This window comes from Podarcis liolepis (assembly GCF_965112155.1).
Source record: "Podarcis liolepis genome assembly, chromosome: 8".
Taxonomy (NCBI): Eukaryota; Metazoa; Chordata; class Lepidosauria; order Squamata; family Lacertidae; genus Podarcis; species Podarcis liolepis.
This window is the reverse complement of record NC_139560.1, coordinates 6,855,703-6,880,911: the sequence shown is the minus strand read 5'-3', so window position 1 is coordinate 6,880,911 and position 25,209 is coordinate 6,855,703. Positions and strand designations below refer to the sequence as shown.

Here is a 25,209-nt window from a genome sequence, read left to right as displayed (position 1 = left end):
AAAACAAATTCACACAACCATATTTTAGGTAATTGGATTTACTATGAATGGATTCCATTTGGTAAATGAACAGGGACATGCAATTGTTTCATTATGCACCAAATTCAGAACTACTGGTGTCATTCCTGCACTTTACTGTACTTCCATTGCTTTAAGCACCTGTGGTAAAGTAGGACATTGGCTCACAATAATGTGGCACTGTTTCACCAGAGAGCTAAGGAAGAATAAGCCTGCATTCACAGACGATTAACTCTACCTTGAAATTTATGGGTATATCTGTTGTAACTTAGCTAACCTTATATCTGATTTCACACAGTCACACAATTTGTTTTTTTGCTTAATCACAATCAAATGATACACAGCATGGCTAATCTTACATCACCACAACATAGAAACTGGACAACTTGTGCAACTATGAATGTCATGTCTAGAAAATAATCATTAGGCAATACATTCAAAAATGAAGAAAAACACCCTACAAACATTTCCAGGTTAACAAAATGCTGAGTTAAAATCGGCAGTTTAAGAAAGCTGACATTGCTTAAGACAAACTTGTAGTATTGAATTTTTTTAAAAAAAATTTTTGCTGGTGACATAATATTTCGTAAAGTGTGGCAAAGTACAGTGGTGCCTCGCAAGACGAAAATAATCCGTTCCGCGAGTCTCTTCGTCTAGCGGTTTTTTCGTCTTGCGAAGCAACCCTATTAGCGGCTTAGCGGATTAGCACTATTAGCGGTTTAGCGGATTAGCGGCTATTAAAGGCTTAGCGGCTTAGAGGCTAAAAGGCTATTAGCGGCTTAGCGGCTTAGAAAAGGGGGGAGCGGAAAAAAATCGGAACACTCGCAAGACGTTTTCGTCTTGCAAAGCAAGCCCATAGGGAAATTCGTCTTGCGAAGCAGCTCAAAAACGGAAAACCCTTTCGTCTAGCGGGTTTTCCGTCTTGCGAGGCATTCGTCTTGCGGGGCACCACTGTACAGATTTCACTCTTTTGTTCTATATCCCAAAACTGATGATGTCCTGCTGTTATGCAGGGCAACCTGTACAAAACCGATTGAATAGCAAAACTGAATTCCTTTGAAGTGCTTTCTTCTACATGGAAGAAAAAGAAAGTGAAACAATTGCAGAATCCAAGAAACAAAAACAAATGCTGAAGTTGATGTGTTTTTAATGAAACTCCTACATAAAAAAACAGCTCCATTAGTGCTAGGCCTTTGGGCAAACATCTGGGGCTCCACAGCACCATCCTCAGGGAGACCATCAAACTTTGTAGCTTGGCTTTCTTCTCCCCATCCCTTGACTGAGTCCTAAGTGTCCACTGCTTTTCTCTCACTTAAAATCACCACTGAGTTTGAATTTCAAAAGAAGGGAAATGCAAAATTGAAACTGTGCCCCAAGTAATGATTTCAGCAAACATCTTTTGGCAGCGAATCTGCCTTGGTTACCAGGTGCCACTAGAAAAACACAGCTGAGACTAAAGTCTTGCACAATATGCATGTTTCCCACTTCCATCTCAGCTCCCTGTTCAAACTGGCAGCCCGCAACACAGCTATAGGTATTGCCAAGATCTGGTCTTTCACTTAAATTGCTGCCAGAAGGCATGGCTAGAATTTAAAAGTGCCAGGAGCAACCAGTGCCAAAGGGGAGAACCTGTTCAACCCAGAAGTAAGCCAGCCCCAAAACTTTGCATGTCAGGCAAACGCATGGGGTTAAGATTCCCATGTTTGCCACTGAAAATCTAGCATTGCTTAAATCATTCAAAATATCATATTGGGGCTTTGAGGACTAGAGATGTCTCTGGGACATCTTGCCTTGAAGGCCAGCAGGTGTCAGAGCACTAGAATGACCTGCTGGTGTTTGGAATAGAAACCAAATTACTGGAAATGCATCAGAACGTCCATAGGTAATTTGTCAGTGTTAAAGTACAGCTATTAGAGGCAGTTTTCCATACTCACTGCCTGAAGTTACTTCAATGCAAGATGCTTAGGAGTTCTCGTTTTGAAGTCAGGAATTATGCTATTTGAGTGATTTCATGCACCATTTTTGCATCTTCACAAAGGATTAGGAAAAATATGCTAACAAGTAAGAATATATGGATGTTTGCTCAGCTTTCTTGAAATGGAAAATGCCTTGGCTACTTAAACAACAAAGAGTTCTGTGGCACCTTAAAATCTAACACATGTATTATGGCATAAGCTTTTGTGGACTAAGGTCTACTTCGCAAGAAGCTCCTAAACTGTCATCCATTTATCAACAGATTTATGAGCAGAAGGGCCTATTTTCAGGTCTTTCAATCATGTTGAGAGGCCTGAAGCAAAGCAGAGCGAAACCCTTTCAGATGGAGAGAAAGAAAAACACTTGTTGGTCTCCAATATGTGCCTCAGCTCCTGGGTAGCAGAGCTACTTCCTCTGTCTCTCTCAATGGGAGTTAGCAGCTTGCAGGTCCATTGTGGTTAAGCAACCACTCTGCCTCATTTCCACCCCAAAGGTGGAGAGATGTGTCGGAATCTCAAGCACTATCAGAGGAACTGGCCACTCTCCAGGCACCCGGCTTGAGTTCCTTGTTGACCTCCCCGTCTGCGTCTCCCGGCAGGATACAGGCGAGGCCTCTATCGGCGATCCCACTCAGCGTGAGAGGGACACACCCTTTCTCCCTCCTCCCTGCTTCCCCCAGGGTGGGGAAAGAGACAGACAGAAATCTATTTACATGCCTTTTATTTCTGTCTTCACAGCAGTACAGAGAAACACGTCTGCACTCTCCAATCTCTCAACAGTAGAGTCAGAAAACTCCACGCCTGTACTTCCAGTACAGGTCAGATGACACTCTGAGCTAACATCCGGTGCACAGTACACTGAATAGACTGCTCCTTTGTTCCAATAGTACAGTCCCATACATCAACATCCTGTTTTGCATTCCAGACACCTGCAGCTTGCTCTTGCATTGATGCTTTTTCCTGACAAGATGAGTGAAGATGGGCAGCTGGACAGTGATGCCCATTAGCCTGTTTTGGTTCAGCAACATTAGCCTGTTTAGCTTCTATGCAAAAGAAAGGGGCGCCAACCACAGAAGCTGCACCAGGAAAGGAAAGCCATCTTTCCATAAGAACCCTCTTCTCTTCTCAGTGATGCCACTTCCATCAAACTTTATGGTAAGGCACAACCAGAGCATTGTGCCTGAAAGGGCGCATCTCACACACAAAAGAAATAAACTATAAATACAAAGGAAAAATTGAAGGTGGTCACAATAATTGAGATACAATCGATGCCAGAACTCTACTGCTTCTAGCCTGGCAAAGCTGATATGGTAGCAGAACACAAAAATTCTGGTCTTCTGTAATTCCCGGAAATTAGAGAAATGGGAAATAAGGGGACAATAGATCCAGCAAGTAAAGATGCACAGATAATTTTATTCCAGAGCAACTCAGGTTGGTCAAACCATTGCACAAGTGCTATAAAACAGGCAAAGTGTACCTCCTCAGCAGTAGCTCGCTTTTATTTTCAGAAAGGTAACCAACTTATACCAGCTGCTATTCAGATTTTTCAAGCTAATAGTGATTTAGATAAGATACAGTCAAGTTGATTGAGATGTATCCTGGGGCTCCCAAGTTCAAGCAAGTATGAGACGATGTGTGCAGAACTAGGTATAAACACGATGGAATACTGGGTGTGAGCTAGCACTATAAAATCCTGGTTGCACTGCCATTTTCGTTGTCAAACTTCGAGTCTGCTCTCTGACTTACTTAAGGACACTTATAAATCCAGACGCTTCCAACTCTTACATAGCAAAATCAGATATATTGGTACTGACTTGGAACTCTTGTATAATTCAAGTGAGCAATATATTTATCTCAATATTCAAACCAGATTAAGGAACACTGAAAACAAAACATTGAGTCAGCTGTAAATAAAATTTGCTCTTCCAAATTCTATGGTTTTAATACAACAGATAACAGGGTGACATATATCTCAAAATTAATAATTCCAGTCCAACACAGGGCCTTTATGTTAGGCCGATTGAACATTTCCCCCTCGGAATTAGTCAAGGGCAGATATTTAAACATCCCCAGAAATGATAAACATTGTGGATGTTCTTTGAATGTGCTGGGCATTGTAGAACATTTTCTTTTCTACTTTTCAGCTACACAAAGGTATGCTATTCCCATTTTGGGGGCAGTCTAACATCACGGCACAATGAAATATCAGATTCTACCTCTTATTTGTATATATTTTTAATTTTTATATCTAATGTTTTATGATGGCCTATACTTGTAGAGGGACGCGGGTGGCGCTGTGGGTTAAACCACAGAGCCTAGGACTTGCCGATCAGAAGGTTGGCGGTTCGAATCCCCGCAACGGGATGAGCTCCCGTTGCTCGGTCCCTGCTCCTGCCAACCTAGCAGTTCAAAAGCACGTCAAAGTGCAAGTAGATAAATAGGTACTTCTCCATTGGGAAAGGAAATGGTGTTTCCATGCGCTGCTCTGGTTCGCCAGAAGTGGCTTAGTCATGCTGGCCACATGACCCGGAAGCTGTACGCCGGCTCCCTCAGCCAATAAAGCGAGATGAGTGCCACAACCCCAGAGTCGGTCACAACTGGACCTAATGGTCAGGGGTCCCTTTACCTTTATACTTGTAATGCCTAATAAAGGTCTGGCGAAGTAAGAAAGATAGATAGGGGAGCAGAGAAACCGCTCTTCTCAGTGTCATTCCTGCTAGAAGCCCTGTTGATCTACAAAGAGGAGGCACTTTCTAAAATAAAGACTGTCGCAGCCTAGAACCACCAGAGAATGTCATTTGTTGAGCTCACTTTGGTCTCATTCCTGGTTCTTGAAGATACTTGTGGTACTTTTTTGTTTCCTGATCAGGTCCTTTAAGCTCCTCCAGAATTTGTATAACTATTGTTTATCAGCTCACTCATTTAGACACTCAAACTCAGGACGAAAGGGAGAAACACACTAAGAGGAAGGCACGCTTGGCAAACCCTCACCATGAACAACTCCCTCCCGGAAAGCTAGTATCTCCCCACTGTGGAAGGACATGTGGATCCAGAACTGGCTTCCACAGTCACTTACGGGCACACCGTTAAGACCGTGTTCATGGAAGACATTCTTATTTGGCTACGAGTGATCGCCAAAGAAGAAGAGGAGAGTCACAACACTTTCTTATCCTCACATGTTCATGTTGAGCCTGGTATATGCTAGCTCAAACAGCTTTTTAAAGTGAGCCAGCCTTCAGAGCCTGAAGAATCCCTGGGGCATGGCTCTAATAGCAAGATGCAGGCACACAGAAGTGGTAAGACTTCTATCTCAGAGCATGAGCTACTTTGTGCATCCAATGGCCCTTCCCTTCTGATTCTATGAATTTGTCGTCATAGAAGACCATGAATACAGCAAGAGACAACATTTGCTGACCCACACAAAGAGTTCTTTAAAAATGTGAATTTTTAAAAAAGTGAATTACTTTAGTCTGGACATGGGGAAAGAATAACAATGAATGGCTTAGCGGCTTTCTATGAGAAGTTGTTGGGGGCAGAATACTGCATTTTTATACAGTATCTCTTATTCTCGAGGTACTTCAAGCTGTGTCACAAAGCAGTGGTCACCTGCAGCGAGGTAAATTTGCTGCAAAGTAACAATGATCTTACTGTGCAATGTCCATTAACCTTAATGCACCCTTCACAGCTAGAAGCCCATTCATAGCACTTAAAATATATCTAAAATACACTGTAGAACCAATTTATAGAAACACGATTAATTTGATGAATGGCAGTTTCAGCTCACAACATGCACATAATCCCCACGAGTAAATGACTTTGGAGAAAACACAGGGAAGATTATGCCCTTAATTTATAGAACCAGAACCTGAAGTGTACATGCAGGGATTATACTTATTTAAGCATCTTTTAGCACCCTCTTCATCATGTGACCCCATGGTTTGTTATAATGCAATCGAAACAAGAACAATTCTACAGTGAAGAGCTAAACAGAATTAAAGCTCCCATCTCTTGCGGGGGCTCAATTTGTGCCAACGCCTTCTGTCAGGAGTTTGGGTGTAATAATAATAATAAATTTTTATTTATATCCCGCCCTCCCCAGCCGAAGCCTCCCTTTCTATGGAGGCGCAAGGTTGCAACTGCGGCAAAGGTGGCATTTGTCCACCTCCACCGTGCTAAGCAGCTGGTCCCTTACCTTTCTCGCCCCGACCTGGCCACAGTGACCCATGCGACAGTCACCTCCAGGCTTGATTATTGTAATTCGCTCTATGCAGGGCTGCCCTTGAAGCTGACCCAGAAACTCCAGTGGGTACAGAACGCTGAGGCGAGGCTCCTTAGGAGGTCCTTGCCACGGGACTACATTCATCCAATGCTACACCAGCTGCACTGGCTCCTGGTAGAGTACAGGGTCAGGTTCAAAGTGCCGGTTTTAACCTTTAAAGCCCTATACAGCCTAGGACCCTCGTACGTACAGGACCGCCTCTCCTGGTATGTCCCACGGAGGACCTTACGGTCCACAAATAATAATACTTTGGAGGTCCCGGGCCTCAAGGAGGTTAGACTGGCCTCGACCAGGGCCAGAGCCTTTTCAGCCCTGGCCCCAGTCTGGTGGAACGCTCTGTCACAAGAGATCAGGGCCCTGCAGGATTTGACATATTTCCACAGGGCCTGCAAGACAGAGCTGTCCCGCCAGGCCTTTGGTCCAGGCCCAGTCTATCCCCTTTATTTCTATGGGACCCTGTATGTAAGTGGCCTCTTTGGCTCTCTCTATTGGCCCATATGGGACCAGCACGAGCAGCCGGGCCTGGTGAACTTTTAATTCCTTACCCCTACAGTTATGATTTGTGGGTTCCTACTTAATTTTATTTTGATTTTAAAAGTGATTCTAATTGTATTTTAAACTAATCGTTTGATTTTATGTTTTTAATGTACTGTATATTTGGTGTTAGTCGCCCTGAGCCCAGTCTCGGCCGGGGAGGGCGGGGTATAAATATTATTATTATTATTATTATTATTATTATTATTATTATTATTATTATTAAAACTTCAGTACAAACAAAAACAAAAAAAACCAGAACTGCAGAAATTGCCATGCGAACAGATCTTTAGCCTAATGATGAAATTCCAAAAGAGGGGGCATTCTGCAATTTGGGTGCCACCACAAAGGACGCTGGAGAAGGGCCTCTTCCAGATACCTGGGTTCCAAGATTTGGGTTCTAAGATGTTTAGGGCTTTACAGTGCAGCACCAGCACCTTAAATTCAGCCAGGAAGCAAACAATCAATGGAGATCCCTCGGGTTCTATGTTATACAGTATGGTCTCTGCTAGCTGCCCCAGTCAACATTCTGGCAGCTGTGTTCTGCACTGATGGCAGCTTCCAAACCATTTTCAAGGGCAGCCTCACAGAAACCACACCACAGTAATCCAAATGGGAGGTTACCAAGGCATGTGTCACTGTGGCTTAGGTCACCTCTGTCCAGGAATGGCCATAGCTGGCAAACCAGTCGGAACTTGCCTAAGGTACTCCATGCCACTGAACCCACTTCACGCAACATTTACCAATAAAAATCTAAGCATGCCAAAGGAAGCATTTGCAAGTGTTGCTTGAGATGGGCAATTCAGAAAAAGAGCTGTAGAGGGTTTTTCCTCTGAAGAGGGTCTTAATCTCCTGTGAAACTTCACCCAGCTTCATTGTACAGCTAAACCATGTTTTAGAGAGCCAGTGAGGTAGTTAGGGCACTGGACTAGGTCCTAGGAGGCAAGGGTTCAAATTCCTTCTCAGCCACGAAACTCACTGGGTGACCTTGGAAAGGCCATTGTCTCTTAACCCAGCCTACTTCATAGGGCTTCTGTGAGGATAAATGGAGAGGGGGAGAACCACGTGCACCACCTCGACCTCCTTGGAGGAAAGATGGGGTATGCATATAATCATGAGAGGTTGTTGTCGTTTAGTCGTTTAGTCGTGTCCGACTCTTCGTGACCCCATGGACCAGAGCACGCCAGGCACTCCTGCCTTCCACTGCCTCCCACAGTTTGGTCAAACTCACGCTGGTAGCTTCAAGAACACTGTCCAACCATCTCGTCCTCTGTCGTCCCCTTCTCCTTATGCCCTCAATCTTTCCCAACATCAGGGTCTTTTCCAGGGAGTCATGAGGTGGCCAAAGTCTTGGAGCCTCAGCTTCACAGCCTTCACCTGTCCTTCCACTGAACACTCAGATCTGATTTCCTTAAGAATGGATAGGCTTGATCTTTTTTGCAGTCCATGGGACTCTCAAGAGTCTCCTCCAGTACCATAACTCAAACAGTAGCAGATTAAAATTCATTCTTAAATTTCCCAACATCAGGGTCTTTTCCAGGGAGTCTTCTCTTCTCATGAGGTGGCCAAAGTATTGGAGCCTCAGCTTCAGGATCTGTCCTTCAAGTGAGCACTCAGGGCTGATTTCCTTCAGAATGGAGAGGTTTGATCTTCTTGCAGTCCATGGGACACTCAAGAGTCTCCTCCAGCACCAGAATTCAAAAGCATCCATTCTTCGGCGATCAGACTTCTTTATGGTCCAGCTCTCACTTCCATACATCACTACTGGGAAAACCATAGCTTTAATGATACGGACCTTTGTTGGCAAGGTGATATCTCTGCTTTTTAAGATGCTGTCTTGGTTTGTCATTGCTTTTCTCCCAAGAAGCAGGTGCCTTTTAATTTCGTGGCTGCTGTCACCATCTGCAGTGATCATGGAGCCCAAGAAAGTAAAATCTCTCACTGCCTCCATTTCTTCCCCTTCTATTTGCCAGGAGGTGATGGGACCAGTGGCCATGATCTTCTTTTTTTGATGTTGAGCTTTAAACCATATTTTGCGCTCTCCTCTTTCACCCTCATTAAAAGGTGCTTTAATTCCTCACTTTCTGCCATCAATGTTGTGTCATCTGCATATCTGAGGTTGTTTATGTTTCTTCCGGCAATCTTAATTCCGGAATCATGAGAGGTTACTTGAAAGCAAAAACTAAACTAGTCATTCTCTACACTTGACGGAACTGGAGAGAGAAACCCTGCCAGAGGGGTGGGGAAGAAATAATAAATTATTTATTTAATATTTAAAAGAATATTATCATAAGCTTGATGCTTTGCCTAGGGTTCGTGAAACCTCATGCACTTAGCACTAAACCATGACTGAGTTTTATGCGCAAACACAGCCAGTGTGTGTAACACTGCAGTCACCAATTAGTGCGAACTATACTGAGCTGTGAAGAAGATTCAGACTACAATCCTGTACCAATTACATTGGTAGCAAGCCTCACTAATCTCAATGGTGCTTACTTCACGTAGTAGATGATTGTATGACAGCAAAATACCAAAATCTACTTCCATATAGTCTTTTAAAAATGCTGCATTTCCTCGCAAAGCAACAACCTTCTATGTGTACACCAAAATCCCACATAAAACAGGTGATGTGAATTGCCATGATGCCCCTTGCTCAGCATTGTGGCCATCTGCCCTCCAGTCGAATAAATCTGAAATCCTGAGGCAGCTATAACAATGACGTGAAAGTCCAAGGAACTAAATCCCAAGTGTGTGTGTGTGTCTGTTTTAAACGCTTAAAATAGTCATTACAATTTGTCTATTTAAGGCAAGATGGCCTTTCATGGTGTCTGCTGCCCTTGAGAACTAAAACAGTTATTACGGTAACTGCATGCTGACCCAACATTTTAAGACGCAATTGCCTACATAGTTCTGTAGCTTTCCCTCAGATGCAGTGCACACAAGCTGAATTTCAGAAGCAACATGCAGTATCCCACATTCATCGTCTAGTTCATTCATCTGCATTTATGTCTTATCAACTCACTGAACAATGAAATTGCATCATCCCTTTGTGTAATAATAATACAGTGGTAGTAGCAACTGGGGAAAACTAAATATAGATTCTGCATAATGTATGCCTTGGGAATTAAATAATGCAGTATTGTCCTTTCCCCCCCCTGCCTCCCCTTGTCAGACCATTTAGCAACAGGATCCATCTTGAGTTATGCTCTGTATCTCAATAAAGTCCCCTTGCCCCCGAAGGTAGAAGGAATGTTTTAAATTTCAGCTGGCTAAAAATAGCCTTGCTTGAAACGATTGAAAGTGTGAGCAGAATAATACTCAGATACAACACAGAGCTGGCATGCAGTACTGCATGTACATTAGCTAATGAGATAAAACTGCAGCTGCTCTTACAGTGATATATAGGTTGCCAAATGCATATGACTGGACAAGGTCTTATGGCAACATACAGAAGCTGAATAACCCAAACTAGTGAAGGCTTTTTAAAAAAACCACTGGGTTTCAAACGACGTCTTGGGAAACATAAGAGTTCTGTGGGATTAGTAACAGGACACAACCCTACCACAAAGCCAACTTGGCTTTCTGGAATATTGGGTGCACTCTTCCCACTTTAGATCAAATCTATGCTGCCAGGTGCCATAAGAAAACAGCAGAGATAGCGCAGGATAGTACGCACCCCGGAAATGATCTCTTTCAGCTTCTGCCTTCTGTAAGAAGGCATAGGGTTATAAAGGCCAGGACTAGCCGTCTGAGAAACAGTTTATATGCAAATGCAATTCTGGTTCTAAATGCAGCATAAGGGGTCTCTATAGTATAGTGTATTTTTTAGTATAGTGTATTTTTTAGTATAGCATAGTGTATTTTAAAATGGGGTTTCAGAGTTTTTAGGGGTTTTTATAGTATAGTATAGTAATAGTATAGTATAGTATAGTATAGTATAGTATAGTATAGTATAGTATAGTGTATTTTAAAATGGGGTTTCAGAGTTTTTAGGGGTTTTTGAATGTTTTACGTAGTTTTTCAATTTCATTGTTCTGTATGGGACAATGACAATAAAGATATCGTATATTGTATATATCGTATAACTTGCATAACCATTCCTCACCTTCTCTGATGGCCGTATTTTGGTTTAATATGAGATATGAATGAGCCTTTTGCACATTTCCATGTGCAAAAGGTCATGTGCAAGTGTCTAACTCGTGGCATCTCAATGAAATGCAGAAGTCTTTAATTAACTATAGCTTCCCATTTTAACTGAAATGGTAAACTATGGTTGTCAGAATCAGGAGCAGACAGAACCTTAAACCAGCTTCAAAGCATGATTTACGATCCTGGCTGGGTTCAGAACTACAGTAACCAACCCCAACTCCCCTGTTTGGATAAAACCGGAACTATAAGACTTCTGGAATTACCGTAATCACGGCCTGCCAAGAAGTGAGTACGGAAGGGGCTGCAAGTATGGGCAAACATTTCTTCCTATTTCAGCTTATTAAACTGCGATGCTACCATCCGAACACAGCTAATGTGCAGTCACGGGAGACTTGAGTGTATTCCAGGAGGTTGTGCTCTCATTTTAGATGGGGTGAGGGTGAAACCAAATACACATTTGCCAGAATCCTCTGCAACAGACAACAGTCTTTGACAGATAAATCAATACAAGAAGGGTTCCCTGAAACCGAGTCTCAAAACCTCTGCACCCAAAATCCTACAAATGCTTATTAAAGATCACGCTACTGTGTCAGCTCTCTTTCAGAATTTAATAAAAATATCAGACTGAAACTCCCAAACAGTGAGTCATCTTTGAGAACTTTATGTTAGCCAAGTAATCAAGTATATAGCAACTGCATGGTCACACTCAATTTAATCCCCAGGCTATAGTTTGCCAACTTCTGGGGATTCCACTTTGCAATACATTTAGATCATCATGAGTTACAGCAATGAAGTTAATGGATATTTTGTTTTTGTTTTTAAGGAGGAAAAGAAAATATATTGGCAGAGGGAAATTTGAGCCTTTCAAATCAGATGCGATGTTAAACTAGCATACCTAGATGCATAGCAGGAAACCTTACCGGCATTCTGCAATTCTGCTGTATTAACCAGGGATCTAGAGATTTTGTTTTCTGTTCCTGAAAAGGCTATGAATACATGCATGAATCTGTGGTTTGTTGCTGAAAGTACTAGAAAGTGCTTTCAGTAAAATTATTTTGTAATAGAGCAAGACAAACCAAGGAAAACATGGAGAAAATCTTCAGTTTTTACTGTGTATTCAACATATTCTCAAATATTCATCATTAGCAAGTATGCTTTGATAATTCATTCAAAATATATCACTGGGGTATTCATTAACATTCATTAACCTGCAACACATGTCAGTCACAGGAGGTGCTGGATCTCTCCAATGGTTTGACCTTTCCCCCTAAGGCACCCTCTTCCATTGTCTCCTGAAACAGACTGATGCCAACACAACACCCATTAACAATGATATTCACCATCTTAGAACGTCCTCCCATCAGAGTTTTGGGCCTGATCCTTAGCTCAGATTAAGTCATGGCTAAGCTTTGAGTAGCAGTGCCCTTTTTTCTCTTATTCATCTGTTTGGAGCCGGAATGATCTGACCAAGGTCTTATGGATCTGGTGTGGTGGTTCTTGGAACTGTAAAATAAGCCCATGTCCTGAATCTGCAAATTACTTTTCCAGCATCCATCTTACCAAACATGGCTAACATGGTTTGGTTCCTTCACACAATAACTTCTGAGGCATAGAAGTTCTGTTTTTGTTTTGTCTGAGTGTTTTCTTTTGTGCAGGTAACAGCTCATCTCTATTCTCTGGAAGACGACTTCTCAGCAAAAGCTCTGCTTGCTAATCACACCACTGGTTCCTATAAGTAAGAGGGTTTTATGTCCTGTGGCCCACTAACTTGCTATCAGATGGAAATCAAGAGAAACCCTGTACTCTTGCCTTACCATCTGTTTGAGACTGCAATAACCTGTGCCAGAAACTCAATGCAGTAAAGTACGGAAGAATGGACTAAGTGGTGGTTTTCTTTATAACAACATGGGTTTACTTATAAAAAAAAAATCTGAGTCCCACTTGTACAGGCTTTGCAACCCACCTGAGACTCACAAACCACAGTTTAGGAAATGCTAATCCAGGGAACACGTGGATCAATAAATTATGTGTGGCAGCCGAGACCATATAACACCGGTCCTGAAAGACCTACACTGGCTCCCAGTACATTTCCGAGCACAATTCAAAGTGTTGGTGCTGACCTTGAAAGCCCTAAACGGCCTTGGTCCAGTATACCTGAAGGAGCGTCTCCACCTCCATCACCCAGCCCGGACACTGAGGTCCAGCTCTGAGGGCCTTCTGGCAGTTCCCTCCCTGTGAGAAGTGAGGTTACAGGGAACCATGGAAAGAGGGCCTTCTCGGTAGTGGTGCCTGCCCTGTGGAACGTCCTCCCATCAGATGTCAAGGAAATAGACAACTATCTGACTTTTAGAACAGATCTGAAGGTAGCCCTGTTTAGGGAGGCTTTTAATGTTTGATATTTTATCGCTATTTTATTCTGTTGGGAGCCACCCAGAGTGGCTGGGGAAACCCAGCCAGATGGGCGGGGTATAAATATATTTATTATTATTATTATTATTATTATTATTATTATTATTATTATTATCAGCAGCAGCAGCAGCATCATTATCATTATCATTATTATTGGTATAAATATGTTATAGAAAAGATGACAAGAGAAGCATCTTTCAGAGTAAACAACTTTAACAGATCAGGATACCAAGTAGGCCAAGGCACCATATGCAGACTACAGTTAACGTTAGGAATACTGAGGGGCACTGGTAGTTAGATTAGTACTGCAACTTAGAACCATAAAGTTGGAAAGGACCTGAGGGTCATCTAGTCCAACCCCCCTGCAATGCAGGAATCCGGCCCACAGCCATCCCAGTGTGGGCTCAAACCACCAAACATCTGGTTAACAGCCAGACACACTGACCCATTGCGCACTACCGCAATAGATTACAAAATACAGTGGTACCTCGGGTTATAGGCGCTTCAGGTTACATATGCTTCAGGTTACAGACTCCGCTAACCCAGAAATAGTACCTCGGGTTAAGAACTTTGCTCCAGGATGACAACAAAAATCGCGTGGCCGCAGTGGGAGGCCCCATTAGCTAAAGTGGTACCTCAGGTTAAGAACAGTTTCAAGTTAAGAACGGACCTCCAGAACGAATTAAGTTCTTAACCCGAAGTACCACTGTGGGTGTTAAAGGTGACAAATACGAGCATAACCAAATGGCCAACTACAAGTAATAATAAAAGCAAGGAATAAAAGAATAAGAAAAGGAAGTATAGTGGTACCTCTGGATGCGAACGGGATCCGTTCCACAGCCCCATTTGCATCCTGAGTAGAACGTAACATGTGACTGCGCATCTGCGCGGGTTGTATTTCAACGCTTCTGCGCACGCGCGTGACATCATTTTGAGCGTCTGCACATGCACAAGTGGCGAAACCTGGAAGTAACGTGCTCCATTACTTCTAGGTCGCCACGGAGCACAACCCGAAAATGCTTAACCTGAAGCTACTTCAACCCGAGGCATGACTGTAAAGGCTGGGGGGGGAGACTTCCAAATAACCATTGCACATGCCAGCCCAGTATATATGGTAAAATGTTTTCTTTATGTCTCATTCCACCAGTACCTAATAAACACACTCCATTTTTTAATAAATAAATTATTAGATTGCTTATCTTCCCTCATTATAATTCTATTATTTAATTTATGAATTTTTACTACTTGGTGAAGGAGTTTGGGGTTTGTTTCTTCCCTCCATTTAGAACTTGTTATCCATGCAGCTGTTAAGAGGCAAATGGTAATTTCTTTATCTTCTGGCAAAACCAGACCTTCTGCGTAACAAAACAGAACAGCTAAGAAATTTGCTGGCAGCATATAACCTGGAATGCTTTCCTTTCCTTTTATAATATTTATCAAAATGATCTTTATTCAGGGGCAAGACCAGAATATATGGAGCATATCAGCATTTAGTGCTTCTCATTCCCAACACTTATTATTTGTGCCTATGTTTATTTATTTCAACCTTGAAGGTCTCAAATACCAACAGATAAGAAGTTTATATAAAAAAATAACTTTAAGATTAATATTTATTTCCTGTGGGACATATTGCCCTATCTACTTCCATGCATCTAGCAGGATCTCATTATTCAAATACTGTTCACATCTGCTTTAATATGTGTTGACGGAAATATCATTAGCTATAATAATATCACATAGCTTACTCAATAACTTTGGTCTTTGCCCTTTAGCCATTACATTTTCAAAATCTGTTCTCTCTCGCATAATGTGCCACATTTTAAAATGAGGCATTTGGCTATGTGTCTCATTTGTAGATACTGAAAGAATTGCAGCAGGTGCTCTCCCATTCCAATACTAATTCCTTTGTAAGATTTTAAGTGTCCACCTTTAAAAAAGATCCCATATCTCAATCCAACCATTATCATGCCACAATTGCAAAATTATTTATATTAGCAATATACAAATGTGACACTAGATGGCAAAAGTGAGCCATGCAAAATTCAATGTATTTTTCAAAACTTTTTTTTTAAAAAAAAAAAGCATTTTGACAGCGTTTTTTGTATGTGTGTAGATTCCACCCTGCACTAATCATGTTTTGTTCACACTATCACTTACATAGCCAATTACATGAACTAGACACTTGACCAAGTCCACACCTGAAAACTAGCAAGGGTCCTTAGTTCACATCTGATTTCAGAACATGCAGAACAATATCCTATGAAACTGCTTCAGAGAGCCTTATTCTATCATAATGGACCACATTTTAAAACAGCTACTCCAACATAATGGACCACATTTTAAAACAGCTACTCCAAAGACTATCTGAATCCATTAGTTGGCTAGATCACCCAACAAGCATGGCTTATTCTGCTAAGATTTATAGTTTATTGCTTTAGGAACTTAGAGTAATATGTGCATACTCTACTATGCTGGTAACCGCCATTACATTCTTCTTCAAGTTGGCAATATAGTCTTGAACTTTCGGGCATATAAGGAACTGGGAACTTCAGCATGATCTCTCCCTCCCCCTTTTATCTGTACACACTGAAGGATTGCACTGGCACTCTGTGTCCAATATCAGCATAGTTGGAAATCAATTTTTAACACAACCCCTTTTATTATATTAAGTTAAAAACAGCTAATGCGAGTCAGCAGCACCACACTCAGGAAAGCTGCAGAAGCAAAGGGAAAGAACTACTATGAGAGCGTGTTTGATTTTTAAATGATTATTTAAGGGCGGTTGTTCACTATCCTGAGTCATGCTAAAAAAATTAATCAGAATCTTTACTATTCCTAAGCAGTTAAATACCAGAATCATTAAGATTCTTAAGCGGGGGTAGCACCCTTAGTGAGGTATGGAATTGAGAGCTGGACCATAAAGAAGGCTGATCGCTGAAGAATGGATGCTTTTGAATTATGGTGTGGAGGAGACTCTTGAGAGTCCCATGGACTGCAAGAAGATCAAACCTATCCATTCTGAAGGAAATCAGCCCTGAGTGCTCACTGGAAGGACAGATCCTGAAGCTGAGGCTCCAATACTTTGGCCACCTCATGAGAAGAGAAGACTCCCTGGAAAAGACCCTGATGTGGGGAAAGATGGAGGGCACAAGGAGAAGGGGACAACAGAGGACGAGATGGTTGGATAGTGTCTTCGAAGCTACCAGCATGAGTTTGACCAAACTGCGGGAGGCAGTGGAAGACAGGAGTGCCTGGTGTGCTCTGGTCCACAGAGTCACGAAGAGTCGGACACGACTAAACGACTAAACAACAACAACAAACTAAACAACAACAAAGCACCCTTACCTTTTGTGGGAGCTATGGGGGTGATTGGTTTGGCTAAAATTGGAGAAGTCAGGATATGGAGATTAAATATTTCATTAGACCTCCCCATCAATCAGGTAGGAGGAGATCACGGGGGAATGTGAAGTGGAGGATGATACTTCACATTCCCCCCATCCCAACCCCACTGATCAGAAGGACACTGCAGGGAAGAGAGGTCAGGCTGGCAGAAACTTGCTGCCAATGCGGGAAGAGGTCACTCTCTTCCTCCATCAGCAAGCTGTTGCTTTTCCAAAAGAAAAAAAAAAAAGAAACCCCCTTTCTCAGTGCACAATAAGGAAGTGTGAACCCAATATCTAGATGTGTAGGAATGAGGCATGGGTATGGCTTCCACCATGACCACGTTTTCACTTTGGCCCCACTTACAGCTAGTATGCAAAGGTTACCCACAAGGAAAACAATCCCTTGGGCTATGAAAGCTTCTCTTCTGCTGCCTTAGGGTAACGGAAGTTGAGGCCTTGCTCCTTCCCACAGCAATACAACTCTCTTTAAATGATGATCCAAAGCAGAGTTTTCTTACAGATCTTAATAAGTTGGTGTCCTGTGCTCATATTAATTAATACCGCATCACACAGAGCAGTATTCGAGTGTTTTCCCATTCTCCCACGCTGCTCACTTGTTACATATGTTCAAGGTACCACTATTAAGGAACTGTAGCGCTTTCAAGAATGTCAAGTTAAAATCAACCCTAAAAAGCCTTTACTCTGATACAAGAATTGGAAGACACATGATCTACCCACCCTGGAAGAATGGCAGATGAAGGTGATGGACTATATGGAACTGGCGGAAATGACTGGCAGAATCCGAGACCAGGGAGAAGAGTCGGTGGAAGAAGATTGAAAGAAATTTAAAGACTATCTACAGAAATACTGTAAAATTAATGAACGTTAGAATGATGTTGGAATGAAGTTAAGGGGTCTTTAGCAGCAATGTTATAAGGAGTATGTAAAAATGGACTGTTAACAGATGAGAATATACAGTTATTACATATTAAGACAAAGGTTTAAGATAAAAACAAAGAGGGAAAGGATTTGCTGAATTAACTTACTGAACTGGAATACAAAAAAGGGGAGGTGTGAGGAGGTTAGGGAAACAAGTGAATGAAAGACAAGATATGGAAAGATTGATTTGTTTTTAATTGTTTTTACTTTTTTCGTATTTTGTACTCTCTTTTTTCTTTTTTTATTCTTCTTCTTTTTCTTATTATTACTATTGTAACTTCTTTTTTTATTTCTGAAACTTTAATAAATATCTTATTAAAAAAATATACTCTGATACAAGAATGAGGAGCACCTCTGGCCTTCCTGATGATGTTGATCTACAACTTCAATCCCATGGACCACGTTAGCTGGAGCAGAGGGAAGTTGAAGCCCAACAACGTCTGGATGACCACACTGCTCTAATAGATTAGCTCACTGTACCTACCCAAGCTGCTGGTTTCTCATTTGTGTGTCCTTTTCTCGTCCTAGGCCATCTGTCAGGCTGGAGAACTGCTGACTCAATTGAAGTGCAAGCATCCTGTCACTAACATCACTGAATGCTTGTTAAACCTTAAGCAGTGAACCATAATAAATGCAGCATCATCACCTTTCATGTCTTTACCTTTCCCCAAACCGGCTTATGAACTCTCTCCGTATAAGAAGGTGCTCAGGGTAGAGCCAATAAATGCCAATGACGTGATAGAAAATTGCAAGAAGGCAGTTTGGGGAAAACGAAGGAAAGATGGGGTGATGAACAATCGGAAACTCTACATGAGATTTTGGAGAAGACCGTAGCACTGAGAAGATAGCACAAGAACTGTGCATGCAGTCATTGGGAGGTGGGGGACACAACAACGACCCACAAGAAATATAAACCTGCTAGTGTCTCAAGAATTTGTAGTCTGTCCCAGCACTGAAATACTACTGCAATGTTGCATTAGGCTACCACTGATGAAAGCATCATATTTCAAATGATACAGAGATAACTGGATAGCCCGACACTATCATTAAAATCTCCCCAATGACTTTTTGCAAGGGAAGAAGAGACATTAACCCTCATGCCCTGACTAAATTCCAAATGGGTAATTATATTCATTCTGCTCTGCAATTTCAAATGTCTAGGGGTCATCAAAACAAGAGCTTTACAAGACCCTAGATCCCTACATCAGAGCAGAAGGAATTATGTGGTCACAAAGATACGCATCAATAGAAGAGCTTTAAATATCAACGAAGCAATTTGATATGCATTAAAAAAAAACACGAAACCCAAGATGGGAAATGTAGATTTTTAAGGAGCTGAACACGATTAGCAATTCTGGTAGCAAATGCTGACTGCCTGTCAGTCCCCAAAGCAACATAGATTCTTCCTGCCACATGTGATCAGGAGCATAATGTTCAATGGTGACAACCCCAAGGCAGTCTGAATAAAGTCTAGATTGCCCTTTTCTGTACTTCCTTCCTGTTTTGAGAAAAGCAGAATTCTCACAAACAGATGATAGGGGAAATCTATGTCTGTTCCATGCCATTTCATGCTGCAGAGAAAGACTCACATGAATGAACACTACACAATATGGAAACATCCCCTGCATATAGAATCTAGCATGCAACAGAGACTTAGGCTAGAACCCTTTACCTGGGCATGTATTTTTTGTGTCAGATCACTTCCTGTTGAGATTTAGGCTTTCAGCACCTTTTACCCTCTGCAGAGACAGGGGACTTATTAGGATGGTCGACCCTCAGAGTCTGGTGGATCCAGTGGGCTTCCAGATGGCTCTGGGAGATTTTCTGGCTGATATGACTTGTGCTTCTGGACCGTTTCCTGCTTGGCAGGGGGTTGGACTCAATGGCCCTTGTGGTCTCTTCCAACTCTATGATTCTATGATTCTACCTCTTGAGCATCCAAATGGCTTGGGCCATTGACATGATCACCCCTGATTGCTCCCTCTGAAGGAGAAGGTGCGTACTTCTGGATCCTTCACTGTAGTTTGAGGCTCAGGTGGTTTCAATGGCATGGAGTGTCTTCCATCAGCTTCAACTGGTGGCCCAGCCATGCCCGTATCTGGACAGGGATAGCCTGACTACTGTTGTCTATACTCTGGTAACCTGTAGGTTAGATTACTGCAACGTGTTCAACCCCTCTGGCTGATTAACATCTTCTAAATGTTTTTGTGGGAGGGGTGGGGGAGGGGTTATGGGTTAATAATAATAATTTTATTATTTATACCCCACCCATCTGGCTGGGTTTCCCCAGCTACTCTGAGCAGCTTACAGCACATAAAACATTGTGAAAATTAGACATTAAAAATTTCCTGTACAGGGTTGCCTTCAGATGTCTCCTAAAAGCCAGATAGTTGTTTATTTCCTTGGCATCTGGTAGGAGGGTGTTCCACAGGGCGGGCGCTACTACTGAGAAGGCCCTCTACCTGGTTCCCTGTAACCTTGCTTCTCGCAGTGAGGGAACCACCAGAAGGCCCTCGGAGCTGGACCTCAGTGTACAGGCAGAATGATGGGGGTGGAGATGCACCTTCAGGTATACTGGGCCAAGGCCATTTAGGGCTTTAAAGGTCCACACCAACTCTTTGAATTGTGCTTGGAAACATACTGGGAAGCAATGTCTAGCTGCTGCATTCTGGATTAGTTGTAGTTTCCGAGTCACCTTCAAAGGTAGCCCGACATAGAGTGCATTGCAGTACTCCAAGCGGGAGATAACCAGAGCATGCACCACTCTGGCAAGACAGTCGGCGGGCAGGTAGGGTCACAGCTTCCGTACCAGATGAAGCTGGTAAACAGCTGCCTTGGACACAGCTTTGATCTCTGCCTCCATGGACAGCTATGGGTCCAAAATTACTCCCAGGCTGTGCACCTGGTCCTTCAGGAGCACAGTTACTCCATTCAGGACCAGGAAGGCCCACACCCTGTCCCCCCAAAACAGTACTTGTGTCTTGTCGGGATTCAACCTCAGTCTGTTAACCGCTATCCATCCTCCAACTGCCTCCAGACATGTTATGGATTATGGGTTTGTGGTGTTTTTTTTTGTACTTGTTTTTATCATGTACTTTGTGTTTTTATATTGTATTTTTATGTTGTGAACTGCCCTGAGTTCGACGGATGAAGAGTGATATACAAATTTAATTAATAATAATATGCTTACTTGTTCTGAAGCTGTTAATTAACTGCTCTGGTTCAGAACAAGAAAACTAGCAAATAGAAGAGTTTCTAGCCTTCTTGCTTGCATGTATGAGAGAAGGGCTTGAAAGCATGCCCATAGCACACCTCTCCTCTTCTGGTTACAGTTAATTGGGTGTAGGTATAACAGTAACTCTAACTAACATGTCCATCAGAAAATATTGACCCAGAAATCGGTCCTTAAGTCTTTTAAATCACTGTCAACTGTTTGAAGCTCTTGTGACCAATTTATGTTCCATCATCCATCAAAGCTGGATGTGCAAAAACTCTTGAAATACTTTCCCCTCACATGAAACTAACTTTCAATGTCATAAATCTCATGAGTTCTGCTGTCCGTTTTGAGTTTCATCTTAATTCAACCAACTTGAACAACTTTGCAAGACAAATTGAAGATGTTGGTTACAATATATAGTTTCAGATATTCCACAATTCAAGAAGCAAAGGGCTTTTCAATATTGTCAGTAAGACAAAGTAAAACAGTTTTGTCTCTCAAAACTGTTTCCAGGGTCCACTACGTTACTTGAGAGGCACCAAACTTTAGTGCATACTCAGTGGGATCTTTAATGTTTTTCATTTAACGTAAGACCCTGTCAGATGCCACCATGCAGTCAGGTTTGAACACTGAAATTTCACGCAATCAATCCTTGAGGTGTTCCTATTGAAGACATTATCACTTTATTATTGCTGCAACTTTTTAATACACATTTGTTTATCGTCATTTATATGTGTCACACAGGTCCAAACCAAATATTCAAATGTACCTCAATATTTTATTTATGGTCTCTGCATCCATTACTCATAATTAAGAAACACATTCTGAAGATATTTTCATTCTCAAAGAATTTTTTTCTTCTTCTCCTCCTCCAAGTTAAACTTTCATGAGAGGAACATGTTATGTGTAGTTCCAATATACATTTTGAAAATAATTCACTGTATAGCAAAGCAAAGTTTATATTTTTATTGAAGCCCTGGTCAGGAAATGGTTTTGGCAGAGGGCCACACTGACAAATGAGCACAACCTACCTTCACAAATGTCTTACTTCAGGCTCCCATCACCACAATTGCTTATCCATCTCCCTCCAAATGATGGATCTGACCGAGGTATTACCAGCTGTTGATTGCTAGTTTACAGGATCATAATTAACATTATTGTGAGATGATCTGCATGACTTATGTGTGCTCTGTAGATTATCGTTAAAATTCCCATGGAATGCCGATTCCCAATAGTACGCACATAATATCAAAGTGCTAAAAGCAAAAAAAGGAAGCTGGGATATTTGCATCACTAATATCCTAGCACAAAAAATTGAAATCCAGAACAGATGCACAATTTATTTTGAAACACTGAGCTGTCTAATCGCAGCAGGACTAAAACGTTCAGCTAATTATTGAAACAGGTAAGAATTCTCTAGATATACATTTATTTAATTAATTTTACTTTCTCTAATGAATTAGCATAATTACCAGATGCTCTGCTTGTATTTACTTATTAAGCAAGTACGTATTTTCAAACAGGGGCAGGAAACGTAACAAAATGTTTTTCCTTGTAGTTGTTTCGATACTACTGCTTACCCTCAACAACATGTGCAAACAGTGAAAGGTCACTATTTTCTCAGTTTTATCTCACGTATCGGATGAAACAGGAACTTAGCTTCAGAAGTCTCTAAGGCATAGCAATGCTTTCCAAATTATGTATTGGATAATTTACAGTCTGACAGTGCAATCCTCTGCAAGTCTGCACCAGTGGAAGTTTGTCAGGGGGTACCCTCCAATAATGGGCATTTTCATGCCTGCACACAAAGCTATTCCCTCCCATGGTAACACAGTTATATACTGAATTCTTAGTAACGCCACTCAAGTGCCACCTTCCATATTTTTGTAGCCATTTTCACCAGGTTTACTGTATTTTCAAAGCTCTGTGAAACAATTCATCTGTCCTTACTCTGCAAAAGGCAAAAAGACTTCAGTAATCCTGGAAGAATGCAAAAGAGCCATTATACAGCTGAACAGCCAGCTCAGCCTTACAGTTATTTAACATTTCAAACTTCGAAATGCAGCTGCATACTGAAAACTGCATATACTGAAAAATGCACAAACGTTTATGTGCACAGAAGTCTGCCGAGAATTTCACTCTCCACTTTTGATGCTGCAGAAGTAGTAGCTGTAACGGAACACTTTGCACAGTGAAGTTCTTTTCTCTCCGTGTTGAATGGCTGGATGTCAGAAGTGAACTCAGAGAGTCTGGCCACATCTGTCCCACAAGCTCCCCATGCCTAATATATAGGACTGGGTGCTGAATACATAGAAACATGCATATATTGATAACCTCGGACAAAAACTGAAGAAGCAACTTAGTACATTCACGCCTCACTCAACTCTCTCACAGATTAAATACCAACCAAACAACCTGGTGAATGAAATAACAAATGTTTTCAGGAAACAATGTGTGGCAAAGTGCCCATTCTTCTACCACTTTATTTACCAGTTCATAACTGCCCCAAATGGCACATGACATCTCCACCCATTAGAACTGAGCCATCACAGTGTGGAACTCATGGCTTGCTCTCTGTCTCTCATTTGGACCAATATACCCATGGGATGTGGGTGGCGCTGTGGGTTAAACCACAGAGCCTAGGACTTGCCGATCAGAAGGACGACGGTTCGAATCCCCACGCCGGGGTGAGCTCCTGTTGCTTGGTCCCTGCTCCTGCCAACCTAGCAGTTCAAAAGCACACCCAAAAGTGCAAGTAGATAAATAGGTACCGCTCCGGCGGGAAGGTAAACAGCGTTTCTGTGCGCAGCTCTGGTTAGCCAGAAGCGGCTTAGTCATGCTGGCCACATGGCCCGGAAGCTGTACGCCGGTTCCGTTGGCCAATAAAGCAAGATGAGTACCGCAACCCCAGAGTCGGTCACGACTGGACCTAATGGTCAGGGGTCCCTTTACCTTACCCAGTGCCCCCGCCTTTAAGGGCAAAGGAGAATGCTGTTGCATGCACCAAGGGAATTCAATGAGTTTCTATGGTGCAGCACAGTGGTGATTTCCCAGCCCAGCTCACTTTCTCTATTCTGAAATAACTGCCACCTACTCACAGTAGTAGAAATTATGCACTGAACAGTGTTACTAATTCTGACAACTGCTTGCCACCAACAAAGCAACCTGCTATTACTTGCAACCGTTTAAATGCATTTTTGTGTCATACTGGTTGCAAAACCCGGCTTAATTGGTTGATGGATTGTTGCTTTAATCAATCTGATCGTATGACTGTATGAGTTGTATGAGTGCACATTAATACAGTATGTGATAAATGTCTATGGATGTATAGCATGTATTTAAGCAGGCAGGGTGATGGTAACCATAGTGCATAGTCCAAAAATAGAATTATCATCTGTAAAAGCATTCATGCTGTGGCAGTTGACAGAATGGATATAAATATACCTATTAGCAGCTTCAACTGAATCTCTAAACAGCACTGTAGTGATAGCAGGACTCTAAAAATAGCTTGACAATGCTGCATTTGAACACTTGGCCTCAGAAGCACTCTGATGCATACACTGGGTGAATTTCAATTCTTCCCTTCATGTAGTTCAAAATGAACATCTGTGGCACATGAGAGACAGGCAAAGTGACATTCTCTGACCTCTCTTCTCTGTGTCTACCCTACAAATAGCTATACAACAATGTAAGATGATTTTTTTCAGCTAGAGAAAATGTTGCACTGGCTAGAATTTTAAATAAGAGTAAAACAACAAAAAAACCAGGCTCCTAAAATAAATTACAAGAGCAAACCATTTCTACATGCATCTTTTGGTGCAAATTGGATCGCACATCTGCATCAGGAGTCGCCAGCTGTTACATACATCTCACGGCCCACATCTACAGTTGGATCATGGCCTCAAGATGACCACAGTTAGCTGGGTGAAAAACAAACCTTTGTATTTCTTCCAAATAAGTAAATCACATTTCTTAATTTCCCCCCAAATGCCTGTTCTATGTCCACATTTATACCTAACAGAAACTGAACGTGCAGCCCCAAATTCCGCATACTGGAAGCGGGAAGAACCATACTCCACCCCCCTTCAAAATTGCATGTTACAAAAGGGTTATTTCATCGACTGGCCTGCGAATGTCTTATTTTGAATGGAGCAGAGAACCACAATAGAAGCATCTGATAAAGCGGACTGTAGTCCATGAAAGCAGGCACTTTCTGGTTTTTAACGTGCCACAAGACTTTCCCCCAAGACTAGCAAGTTATAGCTATGAATCTTAAAGATCACAGTAGCCTGCTAGGCTGATGGCAGC

At 42.0% G+C, this 25,209-nt stretch overlaps 1 protein-coding gene and 1 long non-coding RNA gene across 5 annotated transcripts in view; one reads left to right on the top strand and one right to left on the bottom strand.

Moving 5' to 3' along the window:
- The window catches only part of TRAPPC9 (trafficking protein particle complex subunit 9), a 262,165-nt gene that overhangs the window by 192,421 nt on the left and 44,535 nt on the right, over positions 1-25,209 (bottom strand). The window lies entirely within an intron of this gene.
- LOC310713273 lies at positions 864-10,882 on the top strand. Its single transcript, XR_014529174.1, has 3 exons — positions 864-971; positions 10,639-10,694; positions 10,751-10,882. It is a non-coding gene; the product is annotated as an uncharacterized lncRNA (long non-coding RNA).